Source organism: Tachysurus fulvidraco, chromosome 6 (genome assembly GCF_022655615.1).
Source record: "Tachysurus fulvidraco isolate hzauxx_2018 chromosome 6, HZAU_PFXX_2.0, whole genome shotgun sequence".
NCBI classification, from domain to species: Eukaryota; Metazoa; Chordata; class Actinopteri; order Siluriformes; family Bagridae; genus Tachysurus; species Tachysurus fulvidraco.
In genome coordinates this window covers 27,036,961-27,052,320 of record NC_062523.1, presented here as the reverse complement: position 1 = coordinate 27,052,320, position 15,360 = coordinate 27,036,961, and the positions used below count along the sequence as shown (strand labels likewise).

The 15,360-nt window shown below is 38.2% G+C and overlaps 1 long non-coding RNA gene across 1 annotated transcript; it reads right to left on the bottom strand.

Moving 5' to 3' along the window:
• Positions 1-6,448: 6,448 nt before the first annotated feature.
• LOC113646239 lies at positions 6,449-10,403 on the bottom strand. The gene is made up of 4 exons (XR_003441387.2): positions 10,181-10,403; positions 9,513-9,700; positions 8,577-8,704; positions 6,449-8,496 (listed from the first exon to the last, which is right to left on the bottom strand). It is a non-coding gene; the product is annotated as an uncharacterized LOC113646239 (long non-coding RNA).
• Positions 10,404-15,360: the final 4,957 nt, after the last annotated feature.

The window sequence follows — 15,360 nt, the reverse complement described above, 5'->3', positions numbered from 1 at the left end:
GAGCCTTCATATACAACCAAAAGAATATACCAACTATCTGTTTAAAATCGATTAAAATAGAAAATTCGAATTTAATTATACATAAATTATACAAATAGGTGTCTTTAATATGAGTTGTGACTAGTAAAATTAGACTTCTTACTACTTATTATTCAGGTAAAATGCAAAAATATATCGTATGCAAATTCTAAGCAGTAATAATTATTAGTTTTACTAGAATATAGTACATAAGAGCCCTCTATAATGTTTGGAAAAAGCCATATTTAATAAATGGGACAAATCCAGTGGTGTAGTCTACGTGATACGCAGGTATACGCCGTATACCCACTAGGAAATGCCAAGGATTTCCGTATACCCACTTAGAAAGCGTGAGGATACGTAACAATATCGTTTTGTGACAGAACTTTCATTCATAAATTCACCCCGTCTGTGTTGCGAACACAAACTGTGGTTGCGATTGCGAATCACTAAAGTTTTTGGGCCATTGGGGCTTCCGTGGCCTGTGACCTGATCTGACGTCACCTACCAAGGAGGAAAATCAGTTGCTTGGCGGTGTTTTGTGGCGCAAATTTGAAATTAACTAATTAATGTAAGAGAAGATCTGAAACGAAAGCAGTCCCAAACTACACTCAGAGTGTTTTCGGAAGCCTGCGCCTAAAGCTACAGCAGCTTCGGGTGACATTTCACCCACAGCCCGAGTAGAAATGTATTTGGAAAGCTTTGTAAACTACCAGTTCATTCAGTTCATAATATTCTGCAATGAAAGAGTGTTGGTGATAAAACTGAACAAATGTTTATTGTTCACTCTGGAAACTGTTTACACTTTGGAACACTTTGGAAACTGACAGCTGGTAAAACCTGTGCTCCGGGTCCTTATTCATATAACATTTAAGGCTAAATGTAGCTTTTAAAGGTATAAAGTTCACCCAAAAATGAAAATTGTGTTATTTCCTCACCCTCAATTTGTTCCAAAACTGTATGAGTTTCTTTCTTCTGTTTAACACAAAAGATAATATTTTGAAAAATGTTGGTAATCAGATAGTTGGCAGCACACTCTGACTTTCATAGTCTATATATTTTCCTACTGTGAAAGTCAATGGGTGCTGCCAACTGTCTGATTACATTTAGCCTTAAATGTGTTATGAATATGGGACCTGGAGCACAGGTTTTATCAGCTGACTGTCTTTTGTTGCTTATAATAAATTGGAATGTTGATAACACATAAGCAGTCTTTAATAATGTTCTCAATTACATGTAGATGCATATTTTATGCATTAGTGAGTGTGGTAGTGCCTATGGGGTGTCGCTCTAGGATGGGTGCGTATGAGGCTGGGGGAGGGGATCACAGTATACTCACTACAAAAAAATTAGACTACACCACTGGACAAATCTATATTCAAAACTGTACATTTTAGTTTTACCACCAATCTTTAATGCATATCTACATTTTTGGCGTTTGGTCAAAACTCCAACCTCACTCAAGAAAAGTGGATCATTTAGGTTGATATCAGTAATCAGTGAGGCTCACTGCAGTCCACACTTCCTGCAATGTCCAGAACACAAAGGACTGTTGTTAAGTCTACGTCAGCTGTCAATTTTCTCAATTTATACTTAATTTATTTTCTGTTCTGTCCCAAAACATCTTTTTTGACAAATTGGTTAAATTTCTTTTTATAAAACCGATTTATTATCACTTATAATTATAATAAAAGCCTTTCTGTAACCAGCCACAATGCACAGTCAGGGCTCTCTCTCTTTTTTTTTCTGACATTGCATAACGACATCAAACACATAATACACATTTTTTCAATGCCACATGAACAAAAGGTATCAGTCACATAGGTTACCAGAGAAGTAAGGAAAAGATAAATAAATAAATCACAAAAAATTGAATTATTTTAAAATATTACATGTTTTCTGATCTTTTTTGTTTTTTACTTTTACTAAGAGTACTGTATAACTTGAAATCCTTCATAAAATGGGACAGATCTTTTTTATAAAGGGCCCACTTTGTTTTGTGTATATGGTACTTTCCTAATACAATAAATAGCTGTATAATACATTGTTCATTCCTTTCCAAATTATTTCTCTCAAAATAAAAAAAAACAACACATCATATACACCAATTTCTACCACACAACCCAATTTTCTACTAATATAATTTTCCACATTTTTCCAAAAAAGTCTTGAGTAGATACAATGATAAAACAGATGCAAAATTGTTTCTTTTTCCTGGCAATATTCGCAAGCAATATGAAATATTAAGCTGTTTAACAGGATAAATTCTATGTAGAATTTTGTAAGACACCTCCTTAATTTTATTGTTGACACAAAACTAATTCAGTATTTTCCATGTTTTAATCCCAGTATATATTGCCAAATAAGGAAGACCAAAAAACCTTGCTGTGGGAAAAGAAACAAAACAAAGGCTATGTTACATAAAGCTGGTGAGCCTCTTCTTAATATTATTAACTCTTCGTTATCTTTAGGTTACGTCCCTAAATCTTTCAAGTTGGCAGTTTGTAAGCCACTCATTAAGAAAATTAATCTAGATTCTAATGAACTATCAAATTACAGACATATTTCACATCTTCTTTTTATGTCTAAAACACTAGAAAAGGTTGTGTCTGTTCAAATGAGCTCCTTTCTTACAGGAGAACAATATCTTTGAAGAGCTTCAGTCAGGTTTCAGGCCCCATGATAGCACAGAAATTGCACTTGTTAAAGTTACAAATGATTTGTTCTTAGCTTCGGACCAAGACTGTAGTGCATTCAACACTACAGATCACAACATTCTTCTATATCGCTTACAAAATTATACAGGTATTCATGGACAGGCTTTAAGTTGGTTTAGATCCTACCTGTCTGATCGATACCATTTTGTAGAATTAAATGGTGAAGAAGCTTGAGAGGAACCAGACTCTTGCTTTATGGAAGCATGTACAGTATATCGAGAAGAGCAGGGGTCCAAGGACTGATCCTTGAGGGACTCCATAATTAACTGGCAATAAACTGGAGAGCACCTGTTCAGGACCTCGCCCCCTTTTTGCAGGTTTTTCGCCTACATGACCTACCCAACAAAAAGTGGTTCAGCTCCTTTAACACACAGGGGTGAGCCTGGTCTCATTGGAAAGAAGAGATTCTCTAGTTTCAGATACAAGTTTGATTCTAGGCCTTACTGGCACAAAGTTACAGAGGCTAGAATGGAAGGTTTTGATTTCCGCCTGAGTTGTTTACCTGATAAACTGATTAATCTTATTTCTCTGGAACATGTTAGGGACCAAATAACAACTGAGGGTCATAGCTACATGTCTTGGCTTTCACCAAGAATAAATTCAAGTCAAAAGACACAAAAATGGCTTCAATAAAAATATTTTTCTACAGACATGTCCGTCCGGTCATGTGTTCTTGTTTACTTGTTTACTGTATAACTTTGAATTAAAAGACTGCATGCTCAGTTTAAAAGGCCTAAAACACACAGAGTCTCTCTGTCTACAAGTCTGCTGTGAAAAAAGGCCTGTAACCTGACACCCTGAGCTGTGAGAGTGTGAGAAAGTCGAGGATTGCGCAATAAACCCAGTGCGCACCTTTTTCACGCAGCATCAGGCCTCGGAGACGTGGCATGTTGCATACCGTTGGAATCGTCTCCTTATTGGCTAAAGAGCTGTAGAGGTCCCGGCCCATTTTATTGCTATTGGAAGGAGTAATTGTCAGTCAAAGGAGGGTTCCCAAAAATTATGTCATGACCTCATTGGCTTCTCAGCCGTCTATCTCTGCAATACAAGCACCGATTGGCTCATGTGCGAAATGACGTCACTGTCATCGCCGACCGCAGTTTCGGAAATTAACGCTATCCTTACCGTTGTCATAGCACTTTATTTGTATTGCTCGTTTAATGTCTGTTTTGTGTGCAAGTTTGCTTACTCTAACTTGTTTTTATGGTATTGTTGTCCTAAGCAATCACTAAAATAATGTATCAAATTTTTAAGGTTATATGTGACACAAAATAAAACATATGAGGAAATGTAGTAAAATTTAACTATAGTTTACATATGTTACACATAATTTGGGAAATACAGATGTGTGTGTTTACATTTACAAAAACACAGGACTAAACTGATTTATTCAACTGATTTATTCATAAATTAATTTGTTCCCTCCCTCCCTCCCTCCCTCCCACTCACTCACTCACTCACTGAACATGGCATTGACCTTTAAGCCTTTTTTATCAATGCAGTAGACAAAAATGTTTCCATGTCCTCTTGACATTGAAAAATAAACATAAAGTCATCCTTTGCCTCAGAGAATTCATCACACATGACCCTTTTGAGGGCAGTTTTTATTATTTTTTATTTTCCGTGAGTGAGTGAGTGAGTGAGTGAGTGAGGGAGGGAGGGAGGGAGGGAACAAATTAATTTATGAATAAATCAGTTGAATAAATCAGTTTTGTCCTGTTTTTGTAAATGTAAACTATTGAAAGGCAGACAAATAAGAGTTGCAAACTAGGTTTGTAAAGATCGTCGCGACAAACTTTGATGTTGGCTTTGACGGTGCAAGTAGTCGCAAAGGCCGGTGCATTTTGGAGGCGAGTGGACAGAAAGATTGTGAAAGCTACTGGACCGCTAGGGTGCCAATACTTTTGGAGGGGAGCAGACATGAGCATGTGACGTGATCCGAATACCCGTGAGGTAGTTCCCCTTATTGTGCTGTGTTTTAATATGTCACATGTCCATGTTGTGCAAATTTTTTATTTCGCTTGTTTTGGGGGAGGGGCTACACGTGACGTGACCAGAATACCCATGGGGCAGTTTACTTATCCAGAGCGACGTACATAAGTGCTTAAATCTCTAACACTGAATACATTAATGCTGGTTCACTAGGTTACATACTTAAGATACCATGAGTTTAAAACATTTGTTCAAAGTTACAATGAAAAAGTGTCAAAGGTTTTTTTTTTAATGCAAAAGATAAGGAAAGAAGTGCTAGTTGAAATGCTTCCTGAATAAGTAGGTCTTCAACCGCCGCTTGAAAATAGCCAGTGGCTCAGCTGTCCGGACCTCTATGGGAAGTTCATTCCACCACCTTGGTGCCAGTACAGAGAAGAGTCTTGTAGTATACTTGCCTCTTACCCTGAGAGATGGTGGAACCAGTCGAGCAGTGCTGGTAGATCGGAGGTTGCGGGGTGCAGTGCGAGGAATGATGAGGGCTTTGAGGTAAGAGGGAGCTGGTCCATTTTTGGCTTTGTAGGCCAGCATCAGTGTTTTGAATCGGATGCGTGCAGCTACCGGAAGCCAGTGGAGGGATCGCAGCAGCGATCGTTACCCCAAGGTTGCGAGCAGTGGCTGAAGGGGAGATCAGATCGTTGTGCAAGGATATAGCAAGATCATGACCTGGGGATGAATCACCTGGGATGAACAGCAGTTCAGTTTTGCTAGGATTGAGCTTTAACTGATGAGCAGCCATCCATGATGAAATTTCTGCCAGACATGCTGAGATCTGGTCAGAAGCTGTGGCATCTGAGGGTGGGAAAGAGAAGATGAGTTGTGTATCATCAGCATAGCAGTGGTAAGAGAACCCATGTGATGAAATAACTTCACCAAGAGAGTGAGTATACAAGGAGAAAAGAAGAGGACCAAGTACTGAGCCCTGTGGGACGCCAGTGGAGAGTCTGCGTGGAGCAGATGTCACTCCCCTCCATGTTACTTGATATGAGCGTCCTTCCAGGTAGGAGGCAAACCATTCCCAAGCTGATCCGCAAATCCCAAGACTCTTGAGGGAGGATAAGAGAGTCTTGTGGTTGACCGTATCAAACGCTGCTGAAAGGTCAAGGAGGATAAGGACGGTTGATAGTTTGGCTGATCTAGCAGTATGTAGCTTCTCAGAGACATCCAAAAGGGCTGTCTCTGTAGAGTGAGCTGCTTTAAAGCCAGACTGTTTGGGATCTTGGAGGTTGTTCTGTGAGAGATAGACAGACAGTTGATTATAGACAATGCGTTCAAGAATTTTTGAAAGAAGTGATACCGGTCTGTAGTTACTGATGTCTGATGGATCCAGAGCAGGTTTCTTTAGGATGGGAATAACCCTTGTGAGTTAACTTATCATTATGGGATTCTACTTATTATTATACTGCGTGGATCACAGAGAGAGAAGCCGTGCCTGAGCTCTGCGTGCCCTGTGTGAGAGCTTAGAGGAATTTTCGGAATTCCCCATTCAAGTCTATGGGATGTTCGATCGTCGGAAGTCCGAAATAAAAACTTTGTCCAGAGTAAGGTCCTAAAGAACCTGTCCGAGTTCGGTGTAAATCGCTCGAAAACTTGCCGAGTTATAAACCTCAAAAGTTTATAACGGAAGTCTATGGGAAAAAAGGCCAATTTGAGCTTCCGTACCGGGAATGCCGGAATTCTGATCTCTTAGAAAAATAGAAGCAACAAACTTCAGACCAGGGTCTACAACATATCTGAATTTGGTGCATGTGGCTCGAACGCCCTAGGCTGTGTTTTTTTAAATAAATTTTTGTCTAATAATAATAATAATAATCATCCTTCACAGCAATAGTCTTTATCTTACAAAGCACTGGCATCTCACATGCTACTTCTGTACAGATAATAAAACTAGGGCGATACTCTGTACCATGATGTTTGATCCACGTTACAGAATAGACAAGTTCTGATATTTCCACTCCTAGTTTGGAAGCCATGTCACTGCCACCTTTAAGTCCACTGAGTTCCACCATCTTCCCTGGACCAAGAGTCAATCTGTACTGGCTAAAATACTCCCAGTGCATTGCCATACAACTCTGGTGCTTTTTGGCTAGCATTTTGGTGATGTTTTTGAAGCTCTTTAATTGTGTTTAGCTTCATAGCACATGCACCACACAAACTGAAAGTGATCTTTCTCAAGGACACAGAAACAACAGCAATATTGAGCCCCAAATGACTCCACAAACCCTAATAAACCATGTAAGCCAAGGTTATCCCCTGTTACTTGAACAACATACCCCTAACACAACTTCCAGACACTGGATTCTTAACCCTCTCAATCTCAAGCACTTTTAGATAATTTACTAGAGGCTCAATTATAGATTTAAATCCATACCGTCTAATATCCTGTGCATGAAAGAGGGCACATAATGTTCCAAAGGAAGGCGTTTATGTTGACTTTTTATTATCCAATGAAGAGTTAAACATAGGGGTGAAATTCCTTAATGTAAAATATATAGCACCCAATTTGTGTAAAGCTTTTTTTGAACTCAAAGGCTTAGCGGTCTCAAAATCGTCATAAAATAACTGAATTTGTAAGGCATCTTTTTCTGTGTAAAATAAAGGTTTACTTTTAAAATGTGCCGCATCACTTAAGTCAACATAAACACCTTCCTTTGGAACATGCCTGGGTTTAAACAAATCAATAAGATGCGGATTTTGTAATTGACTTTAGTGTTTCTAATATGGGAATATAAGCAAATTTATCTGTTACAACAACCTGATCGAATGTTCCTGTGGTTTTATTGCTCCTGCTATCAAATCTTGTGCCGAGCACAAGGTTTTATTGCTCCTGCTATCAAACCTTGTGCCGAGCACAATTTGAGTTGGTTCAACAGTTAGCCATTTCTCTGAAAAATGTCTCTTTCGTTTGGCTTCCAAATTTAACAAAGTAAACAGATTTTTCAAATGTTCAATTGAACTTTCTATTTTCCTTTTAGTAGCAATGTCATTTGGAGACAGACAGAGCAAAGCTGCATCCTTCAAAAACAACTTCCTCCATAGATGAAACAAAACCACTTATAGCAGACTGACTTAACCCAGCAACTTTTAGTTGTGCAACAGCAGACGCACACATATCCAAAGTGCTCTTATTTGACTTTAATAATACAGACGTTGTGGCCACCTCTCCAACACTGCCTGATCAAATGATTGAGCACTAATTTGTCCTTCTGCCTCAGCAGTCTCATGGTTGTCAGTGGTGTCAAAATTCTGGTCAATTTACTTGGCATATTTTGTATTCAAATGTTTTCTAAAACCTGAAAAAGTACCAAACACAGAACTACACCCTGTCTCTACACAATTAAGGCAAAGATTCTTTCCAGGAACAAAACCATGAACTAATCTGAAGTGCCTAATAAGCAATTTTGAACCAAGTAACTCAGCCTGACAAACAAAACACCATAAGGACAGAAGGCACCTAGCTAAGCAGCCTTGCTCTAACCTCAGCAACACAAGGACTCTCTTTCACTTTGCCAACATCTATGTTGTACACAGTGGTCTGAATGAAAGTGTACATGTTGTGTAGCATAATGTTGTAACAGGTGCCAAAAACAAAGTGTGCCTTAAACAACTCATCAAAGGCACCAAGAGAAGAGGTTGACTTGCATGGAATGGCATGCTGATCAAGAACGTTGAAGTACTGGTGAACGGAATTCTTCTGAGGTCCCACGGCCAGGAGATAGGGCTGAGCAATAGCTGTGATTTCTCGAAAATGCTCCTCAATGTTTGTTCCACTCTAAGAAAACCAAGCAAATTGAAGAAAACCATCACCAATATCTTAAATGTAAAACAGAAAAATTCAAACAACAAACAAACCTTCTTGAAGACAACAAGGTGCTTCTGTGCTTGAGACACAGACACCTTTCCTGGTCTTTTCTGGCCTTAGGCAGAAGGTGGGATCAGATGCAGCAGAAGTATTATAGAAGAGAGGTCACTATCCCAACCTGTATAAACACAAAGAACATAACAAAATGTATGGGGACTAAATATTTCACCTTTAAATTAGAAGTTCACATCCAGAACAAAGTTTTACTGATAATTTACTCCCCCTTTGTCATCCAAGATCTTCATGTCTTTCTTTCTTCAGTCGTAAAGAAAATGTTTAAGGAAAACTTTTCAGGATTTCTGTCCATATAGTGGACTTCTATGGTGCCCTGAGTTAGAACTCATAGAACTCAATATTTAACCTCAAATGCTCATCTTGTCTAGCTCTGGATCAACTATGTGTATTCCAGTTCAAGACAGTTAGGGTATGTCGAAAAACTCCCAACTCATTTTCTCCTTTAACTTCAAAATCATCAAAGGGAACATGCAAAGAAGATCAAAAAAGAAAATGAGATGGGAGTTTTTCGAAATACCCTAACTGTCCTGAACTGTAATACACGGAGAGCTAGACAAGACGAGCATTTGAGGTTTAAAGTATAAAATTGTCCATTTTAAAAAAAATAACCGATCCTTTCACTAGGTAAAGGACCCTTCTTCCTTGGCTGGGATCATTTAGAGCCCTTTGAATCTACATTTTGGAAGTTCAAAGTCACGGGCACCAAAGAAGTCCACTATATGGACAGAAATTCTGAAATCCTCAAAAAACTATTTCGTTACAACCGAAGAAGAAAAACATGAACATCTTCGATGACAAGGGGGTGAGTACATTATCTGTAAATTTTTGTTCTGGAAGTGATCATTAGATAATTTGTTCGATAATATTTCTAATTAATATTTAAAGTATAAAATTAATCTTAAACATCTTACCAAAATTAACACCCTCTTCTGAGTCACCAGTAGGAGATTCAGCTGCTAGCAGTAGTTCTTCCAAATCACTGGTGCTTGGAAGCTTTTTGCACAGCTGAAATCACTTTTCTCTTGAATGCAGTGGTTCACTTCTCCAGTAGCTTGCCTGACACTCCTTCTCCAAACATCAGAACAAAGTCTTGCTCAATCTAAGAAGAGACACAAAAAATGACCCAATATATTATTTCTAAGTGCCAGACAATCATCATTACCCATGTAGGCATTAAATAAAGTTACATTTAGACATAAGTACATTTTATTATATTGTTAATTTGTTTAAACACAATCACTCCTTGCAAACAGCTTGAAGTTCACACCTACTTATACTAGCACTAATATATACCGCTCTGCTCATGTCAGCTAATTGTGTGTATAACAGGAATAACATAAAACTATAATACCGAAAACACTAAGAAAAATAAAATAATAAAAAATTAGCTTTGAGCAGCGTTGAACAATCTCTAAGCCCATAGTTAACTTGCCACGAAGTTACCTATTCGGAATTTCCGAAATTAAATATACAAAACCACACAAATTGCATCAAAATACAATCCATGCAGTATTATTAGCACATTTATTCACATAAAATATTAAAATTGTGTTTTAGTATGTTACATAAAAGACCTTACCTGTGGGTTAGAGTTGAAAGAAAATGGCGACCAGAAAACTCCTGTCCTGTTCAGAATCGTTGCAGGGGTAGATTGAGGGGCCGAGCTTAACGCTTATCTCTTTCACCTTGTTGAATCAATGCATTCATGTGCAAAAGTGCTACTACGGAGCTGAAAACTTGTTTGCCGCAGTCTCAGCGCTCTATCGCCTTCCTTTCATGGTTTTTCGTGAAACCTTACGTAAGCACACATCTGTGAAGCTTGAAAAGGGCTCTTTCACCTTGTTTCCATGAAATATGGTAGGACACAGTGTGTTTATGTCAGAAATCTCGGAGAAAAAGCTTTATTGCATTATTTTATGCTAAATAATATAAAATACAATAGTTCATATCAAAGGCCAATATGTTGATAAAAATATGATTTATACTCGAAAATCTGATGACTTGTGTGTGGTATGATCACTGTAATGCAATCTTAGGTATCAGCATGTGTTTTGAGTGAATCCCTGCATGCATGTGCAAAAGTGCTTCTAAGGAGCTGAAAACTCGTTTGCCGCAGTCTCAGCGCTCTAGCGCCTTTCTTTCATGGTTTTTTGTGAAACCTTATGTAGGCAAACATCTGTGAAGCTTGAAAAGGGCTCTTTCACCTTGTTTCCATGAAACATGATAGGACAGTGTATTTATGTCAGAAATCTCGGTAAAAAGCTCTTTTACATTATTTTATGCTAGATAATATAAAATATAATAGTTCATATTATTGTCTAATATGTTGATAAAAATATGATTTATACTCGAAAATCTGATGGTTTGTGTGTGGTATGATCACTGTAATGCAATCTTGGGTATCAGCATGTGTTTTGAGTGAATCCCTGCATGCATGTGCAAAAGTGCTTCTAAGGAGCTGAAAACTCGTTTGCAGCGCGCTCTAGCGCCTTCCTTTCATGGTTTTTCGTGAAACCTTATGTAAGCACACATCTGACAAGCTTGAAAAGGGCTCTTTCACCTTGTTTCCATGAAACATGATAGGACAGTGTATTTATGTCAGAAATCTTGGTTAAAAAAAACTAGACAAACCACAAAGAGAGAAAGAGGGACAAAAATCAAACATAAGTGATGGTCATAACAGTCCCATCAGGGGCATGGTGATCCGCATGAACTTTGATTACATAAAGCTATGCTCTGTATAGCTGTTAAGATGTATGTTAAATGCACTTACCAAAACAATATGAGCTCCCCAAAGAATTAGGTTTGGGGTCTACATCACACTAAGACAATCAGATATGAGAATAACCTGCAACAGAAATAAAAATAAGCAGGAATTAAAAAGATAAATTGTAAGCATGTTGGAAAAAAGTAATTGTCCAATAATCACAAAAATACTATTTTTTTTAACAAAAACAAAAATTTGAGCCAGGAAAGCTTCTGAAATTTGGTTGCTTTATCCACAAAATGACAAATTTATAAAAGCAAACTTAAGTGGACTCAAAAAAAGCTGAGCTAAATAACTCCTACATTAAACAATGTTGTGCTTGTTATCATTTCGGAGGGCTTAGGAACATTTGGGATAAGTTAGCTTCAGACCCCCCTAAAATAGGCCTAACGACGTCCCTGCGTTAATGTACCGTTAGGCTTTGCCAGTCTAACTTGCAAGCCCCCAGACAGCAAGGAAGGTGAAGCTACAATTGACGTTAACGTTCGTAAAACTGTTTTGCTTTTATTCGGCTTCCACAAACAGAACCCTAACCCCTTTATGCCACGCCCCCCCCCCCCCCCTGCAGGTTTTTCGCCTACATGACCTACCCAACAAAAAGTGGTACAGCTCCCACATACTTTGACACACAGGGGTGAGTCTGATCTCATTGGAAAGAAGAGATTCTCTAGTTTCAGAAACTAGTTTCAGATTGATTCTAGGCACAAACTGCCACAAGGTTACAGGGGCTAGAATGGAAGGTTTTCATTTCCGCCTGGGTTGTTTACCTGATAAACTGATTAATCTTATTTTTCTGGAACATGCTAGGGACCATGCAGGGTCATAGCCACATGTCTTGGCTTTCACCAAAAAAAAAATTCAAGTCAAAAGACCCAAAAATGGCTTCAATAAAAATATTTTTCTACGGACATGGTCGTCTGGTGCAGCGTTTTTGTGTACTTGTTTACTATATAACTTTGAAATAAAAGGCTGCATGCTGTCTGAAAGGCCATAAATAAGCCTAGACTCTCTCTCTATCACTCTGGTGTGAAAAAAGGCCTGTAACTTGACACCCTGAGCTGTGAGAGGGACAAAAGGTCAAGGATTACGCAAGAATTCTTCTGCGCATCCAGTTCACGCAGACACAGGCAAAGAACATACGGCATGCCGCATACCGTTGGAATCGTCTGCTTATTGGCTAAACAGCTGTATAGGTCCCAGCCCATTTCATTGCTATTGGAGGGAGTAATTGTCAGTCAAACGCGGGTTCCCAAAAATTAGGTCATGCCACCATTGGCTTCCCAGCCGTCTATCTCTGCCATACAAGCACCGATTGGCTCAAATGAGGGCTTATTTGATTCGTTAGGACCTGGGCTATAAATATGACGTAGACTTTGAATTTTTGAATATCCCAATGAGAAGTTAGAGCGGCAAAACCAGATGATGGCGCACTCAATTCCTCGGACCTGTGTGGATTTTTGTGGATTATTTGTGTTGGAATATATTACCCCAGTGAAGAAAGAGACGCGTCTAAAGGTAAGGGAAAAACCGGTATAGCGCCACCTAGGTCAGTTTTGTCCAAATTTTTTTCTAATTGTATGAAGGCTGTGAATCATATTGTGCTTTGTGTGTGGGCTTAAAAATTATTGAGAGTATAAACTTTAATAGGTAAATAGGTTTTTTCGTGTTTTTGGAGGATTTGATGCTTTAAAGTTGAATTGAAGCTTGTTTCTGGGTCATCCCCTAGTGGCCACTTTGACTGCACGGCACGGCGACCCGTAACAAATACAACACACCAATGATTATAAATTGCTTTCTTACCGAAAATGCAAGCGGTAGAAGAGATGGATGGATGGATGGATGGGTGGATGGATGGATGGATGGATACAGCATTCAAAAGAGTGCACCAGGTACAACTTAAGCTAAAATAACTTACTAACCTTACACAACTCACGTTAAGCTAGTCGCTGTAACCTTGTAATTTTTTTTAAATACCCACAAACTTAGCATTAGCTAAACACATTTCTATCAAATGTTTTAAAGTGTAAACAGAACCCTGTTTAAGTAACAAATATAACACGCCAATAAATTGCTTGCTTACCGAAAATGCAGAGCTGGAGCATTCAAAAGAGTGCGTCAGGTACAATCCCCCCGCCTTGGCGCCTTCAGAACAAAATGTGTTCTTTTTGTGTTTTTGTGTAGGACAGTATATGGAAATTAAATCCAACGTATTTTTTTCTAGTTATTTTTAACTGAATAAATTAGCTTGTTTTAAACGAGTGCAGTCAGTTTGAAAATTACTAATAAAAAATAAGTTGGATTAAATAACACATTAAAATCAGTGAAATTAACCAGATAAAAACATGTAACATTTACAAGGGGTCAGTGTGTTTTGTGTGAATCCCTGCATGCATGTGCAAAAGTGCTTCAAAGGAGCTGAAAACTCGTTTGCGGCAGTCTCAGTGCGCCGTTTTTTCGAGAAACCTTATGTAAGCACACATCTGACAAGCTTGAAAATGGTTCTTTCAGCTTGTTTCTATGAAATATGGTAGGACACAGTGTGTTTCTGAAAGAAATCTCGGAGAAAAAGCTTTTTTTTACATTATTTTATGCTAGATAACATAAATTACAATAGTTCATATTATAGGCCAATATGTTGATAATTTGATTTATACTCGAAAATCTGATGGTTTGTGTGTGTGGTATGATCACTGTAATGCAATCTTAGGTATCAGCATGTGTTTAGAGTGAATCCCTGCATGCATGTGCAAAAGTGCTTCTAAGGCGCTGAAAACTCGTTTGCGGCAGTCTCAGTGCGCCGTTTTTTCGAGAAACCTTATGTAAGCACACATCTGACAAGCTTGAAAATGGTTCTTTCACCTTGTTTCCATGAAAAATGATAGGACACAGTGTGTTTTTGTCAGAAATCTCGGAGAAAAAGCTTTTTTTTTACATTATTTTATGCTAGATAATATAAAATACAATAGTTCATATTATAGGCCAATATGTTGATAAAAATATGATTTATACTCGAAAATCTGATGGTTTGTGTGTGTGGTATGATCACTGTAATGCAATCTTAGGTATCAGCATGTGTTTAGAGTGAATCCCTGCATGCATGTGCAAAAGTGCTTCTAAGGCGCTGAAAACTCGTTTGCGGCAGTCTCAGTGCGCCGTTTTTTCGAGAAACCTTATGTAAGCACACATCTGACAAGCTTGAAAATGGTTCTTTCACCTTGTTTCCATGAAAAATGATAGGACACAGTGTGTTTTTGTCAGAAATCTCGGAGAAAAAGCTTTTTTTTTACATTATTTTATGCTAGATAATATAAAATACAATAGTTCATATTATAGGCCAATATGTTGATAAAAATATGATTTATACTCGAAAATCTGATGGTTTGTGTGTGTGGTATGATCACTGTAATGCAATCTTAGGTATCACCATGTGTTTAGAGTGAATCCTTGCATGCATGTGCAAAAGTGCTTCAAAGGCGCTGAAAACTCGTTTGCGGCAGTCTCAGTGCGCCGTCCTTTCATGGTTTTTCGAGGAACCTTATGTAAGCACACATCTGACAAGCTTGAAAATGGTTCTTTCACCTTGTTTCCATGAAAAATGATAGGACAGTGTGTTTATGTCAGAAATCTCGGAGAAAAAGCTTTAATACATTATTTTATGCTAGATAATATAAAATACAATAGTTCATATTATAGGCCAATATGTTGATAAAAATATGATTTATACTCGAAAATCTGATGGTTTGTGTGTGGTATGATCACTGTAATGCAATCTTAGGTATCAGCATGTGTTTAGAGTGAATCCTTGCATGCATGTGCAAAAGTGCTTCTAAGGTGCTGAAAACTCGTTTGCGGCAGTCTCAGTGCGCCGTCCTTTCATGGTTTTTCGTGAAACCTTATGTAAGCACACATCTGACAAGCTTGAAAAGGGCTCTTTTACCTTGTTTCCATGAAAAATGATAGGACAGTGTGTTTATGTCAGAAATCTCGCAGAA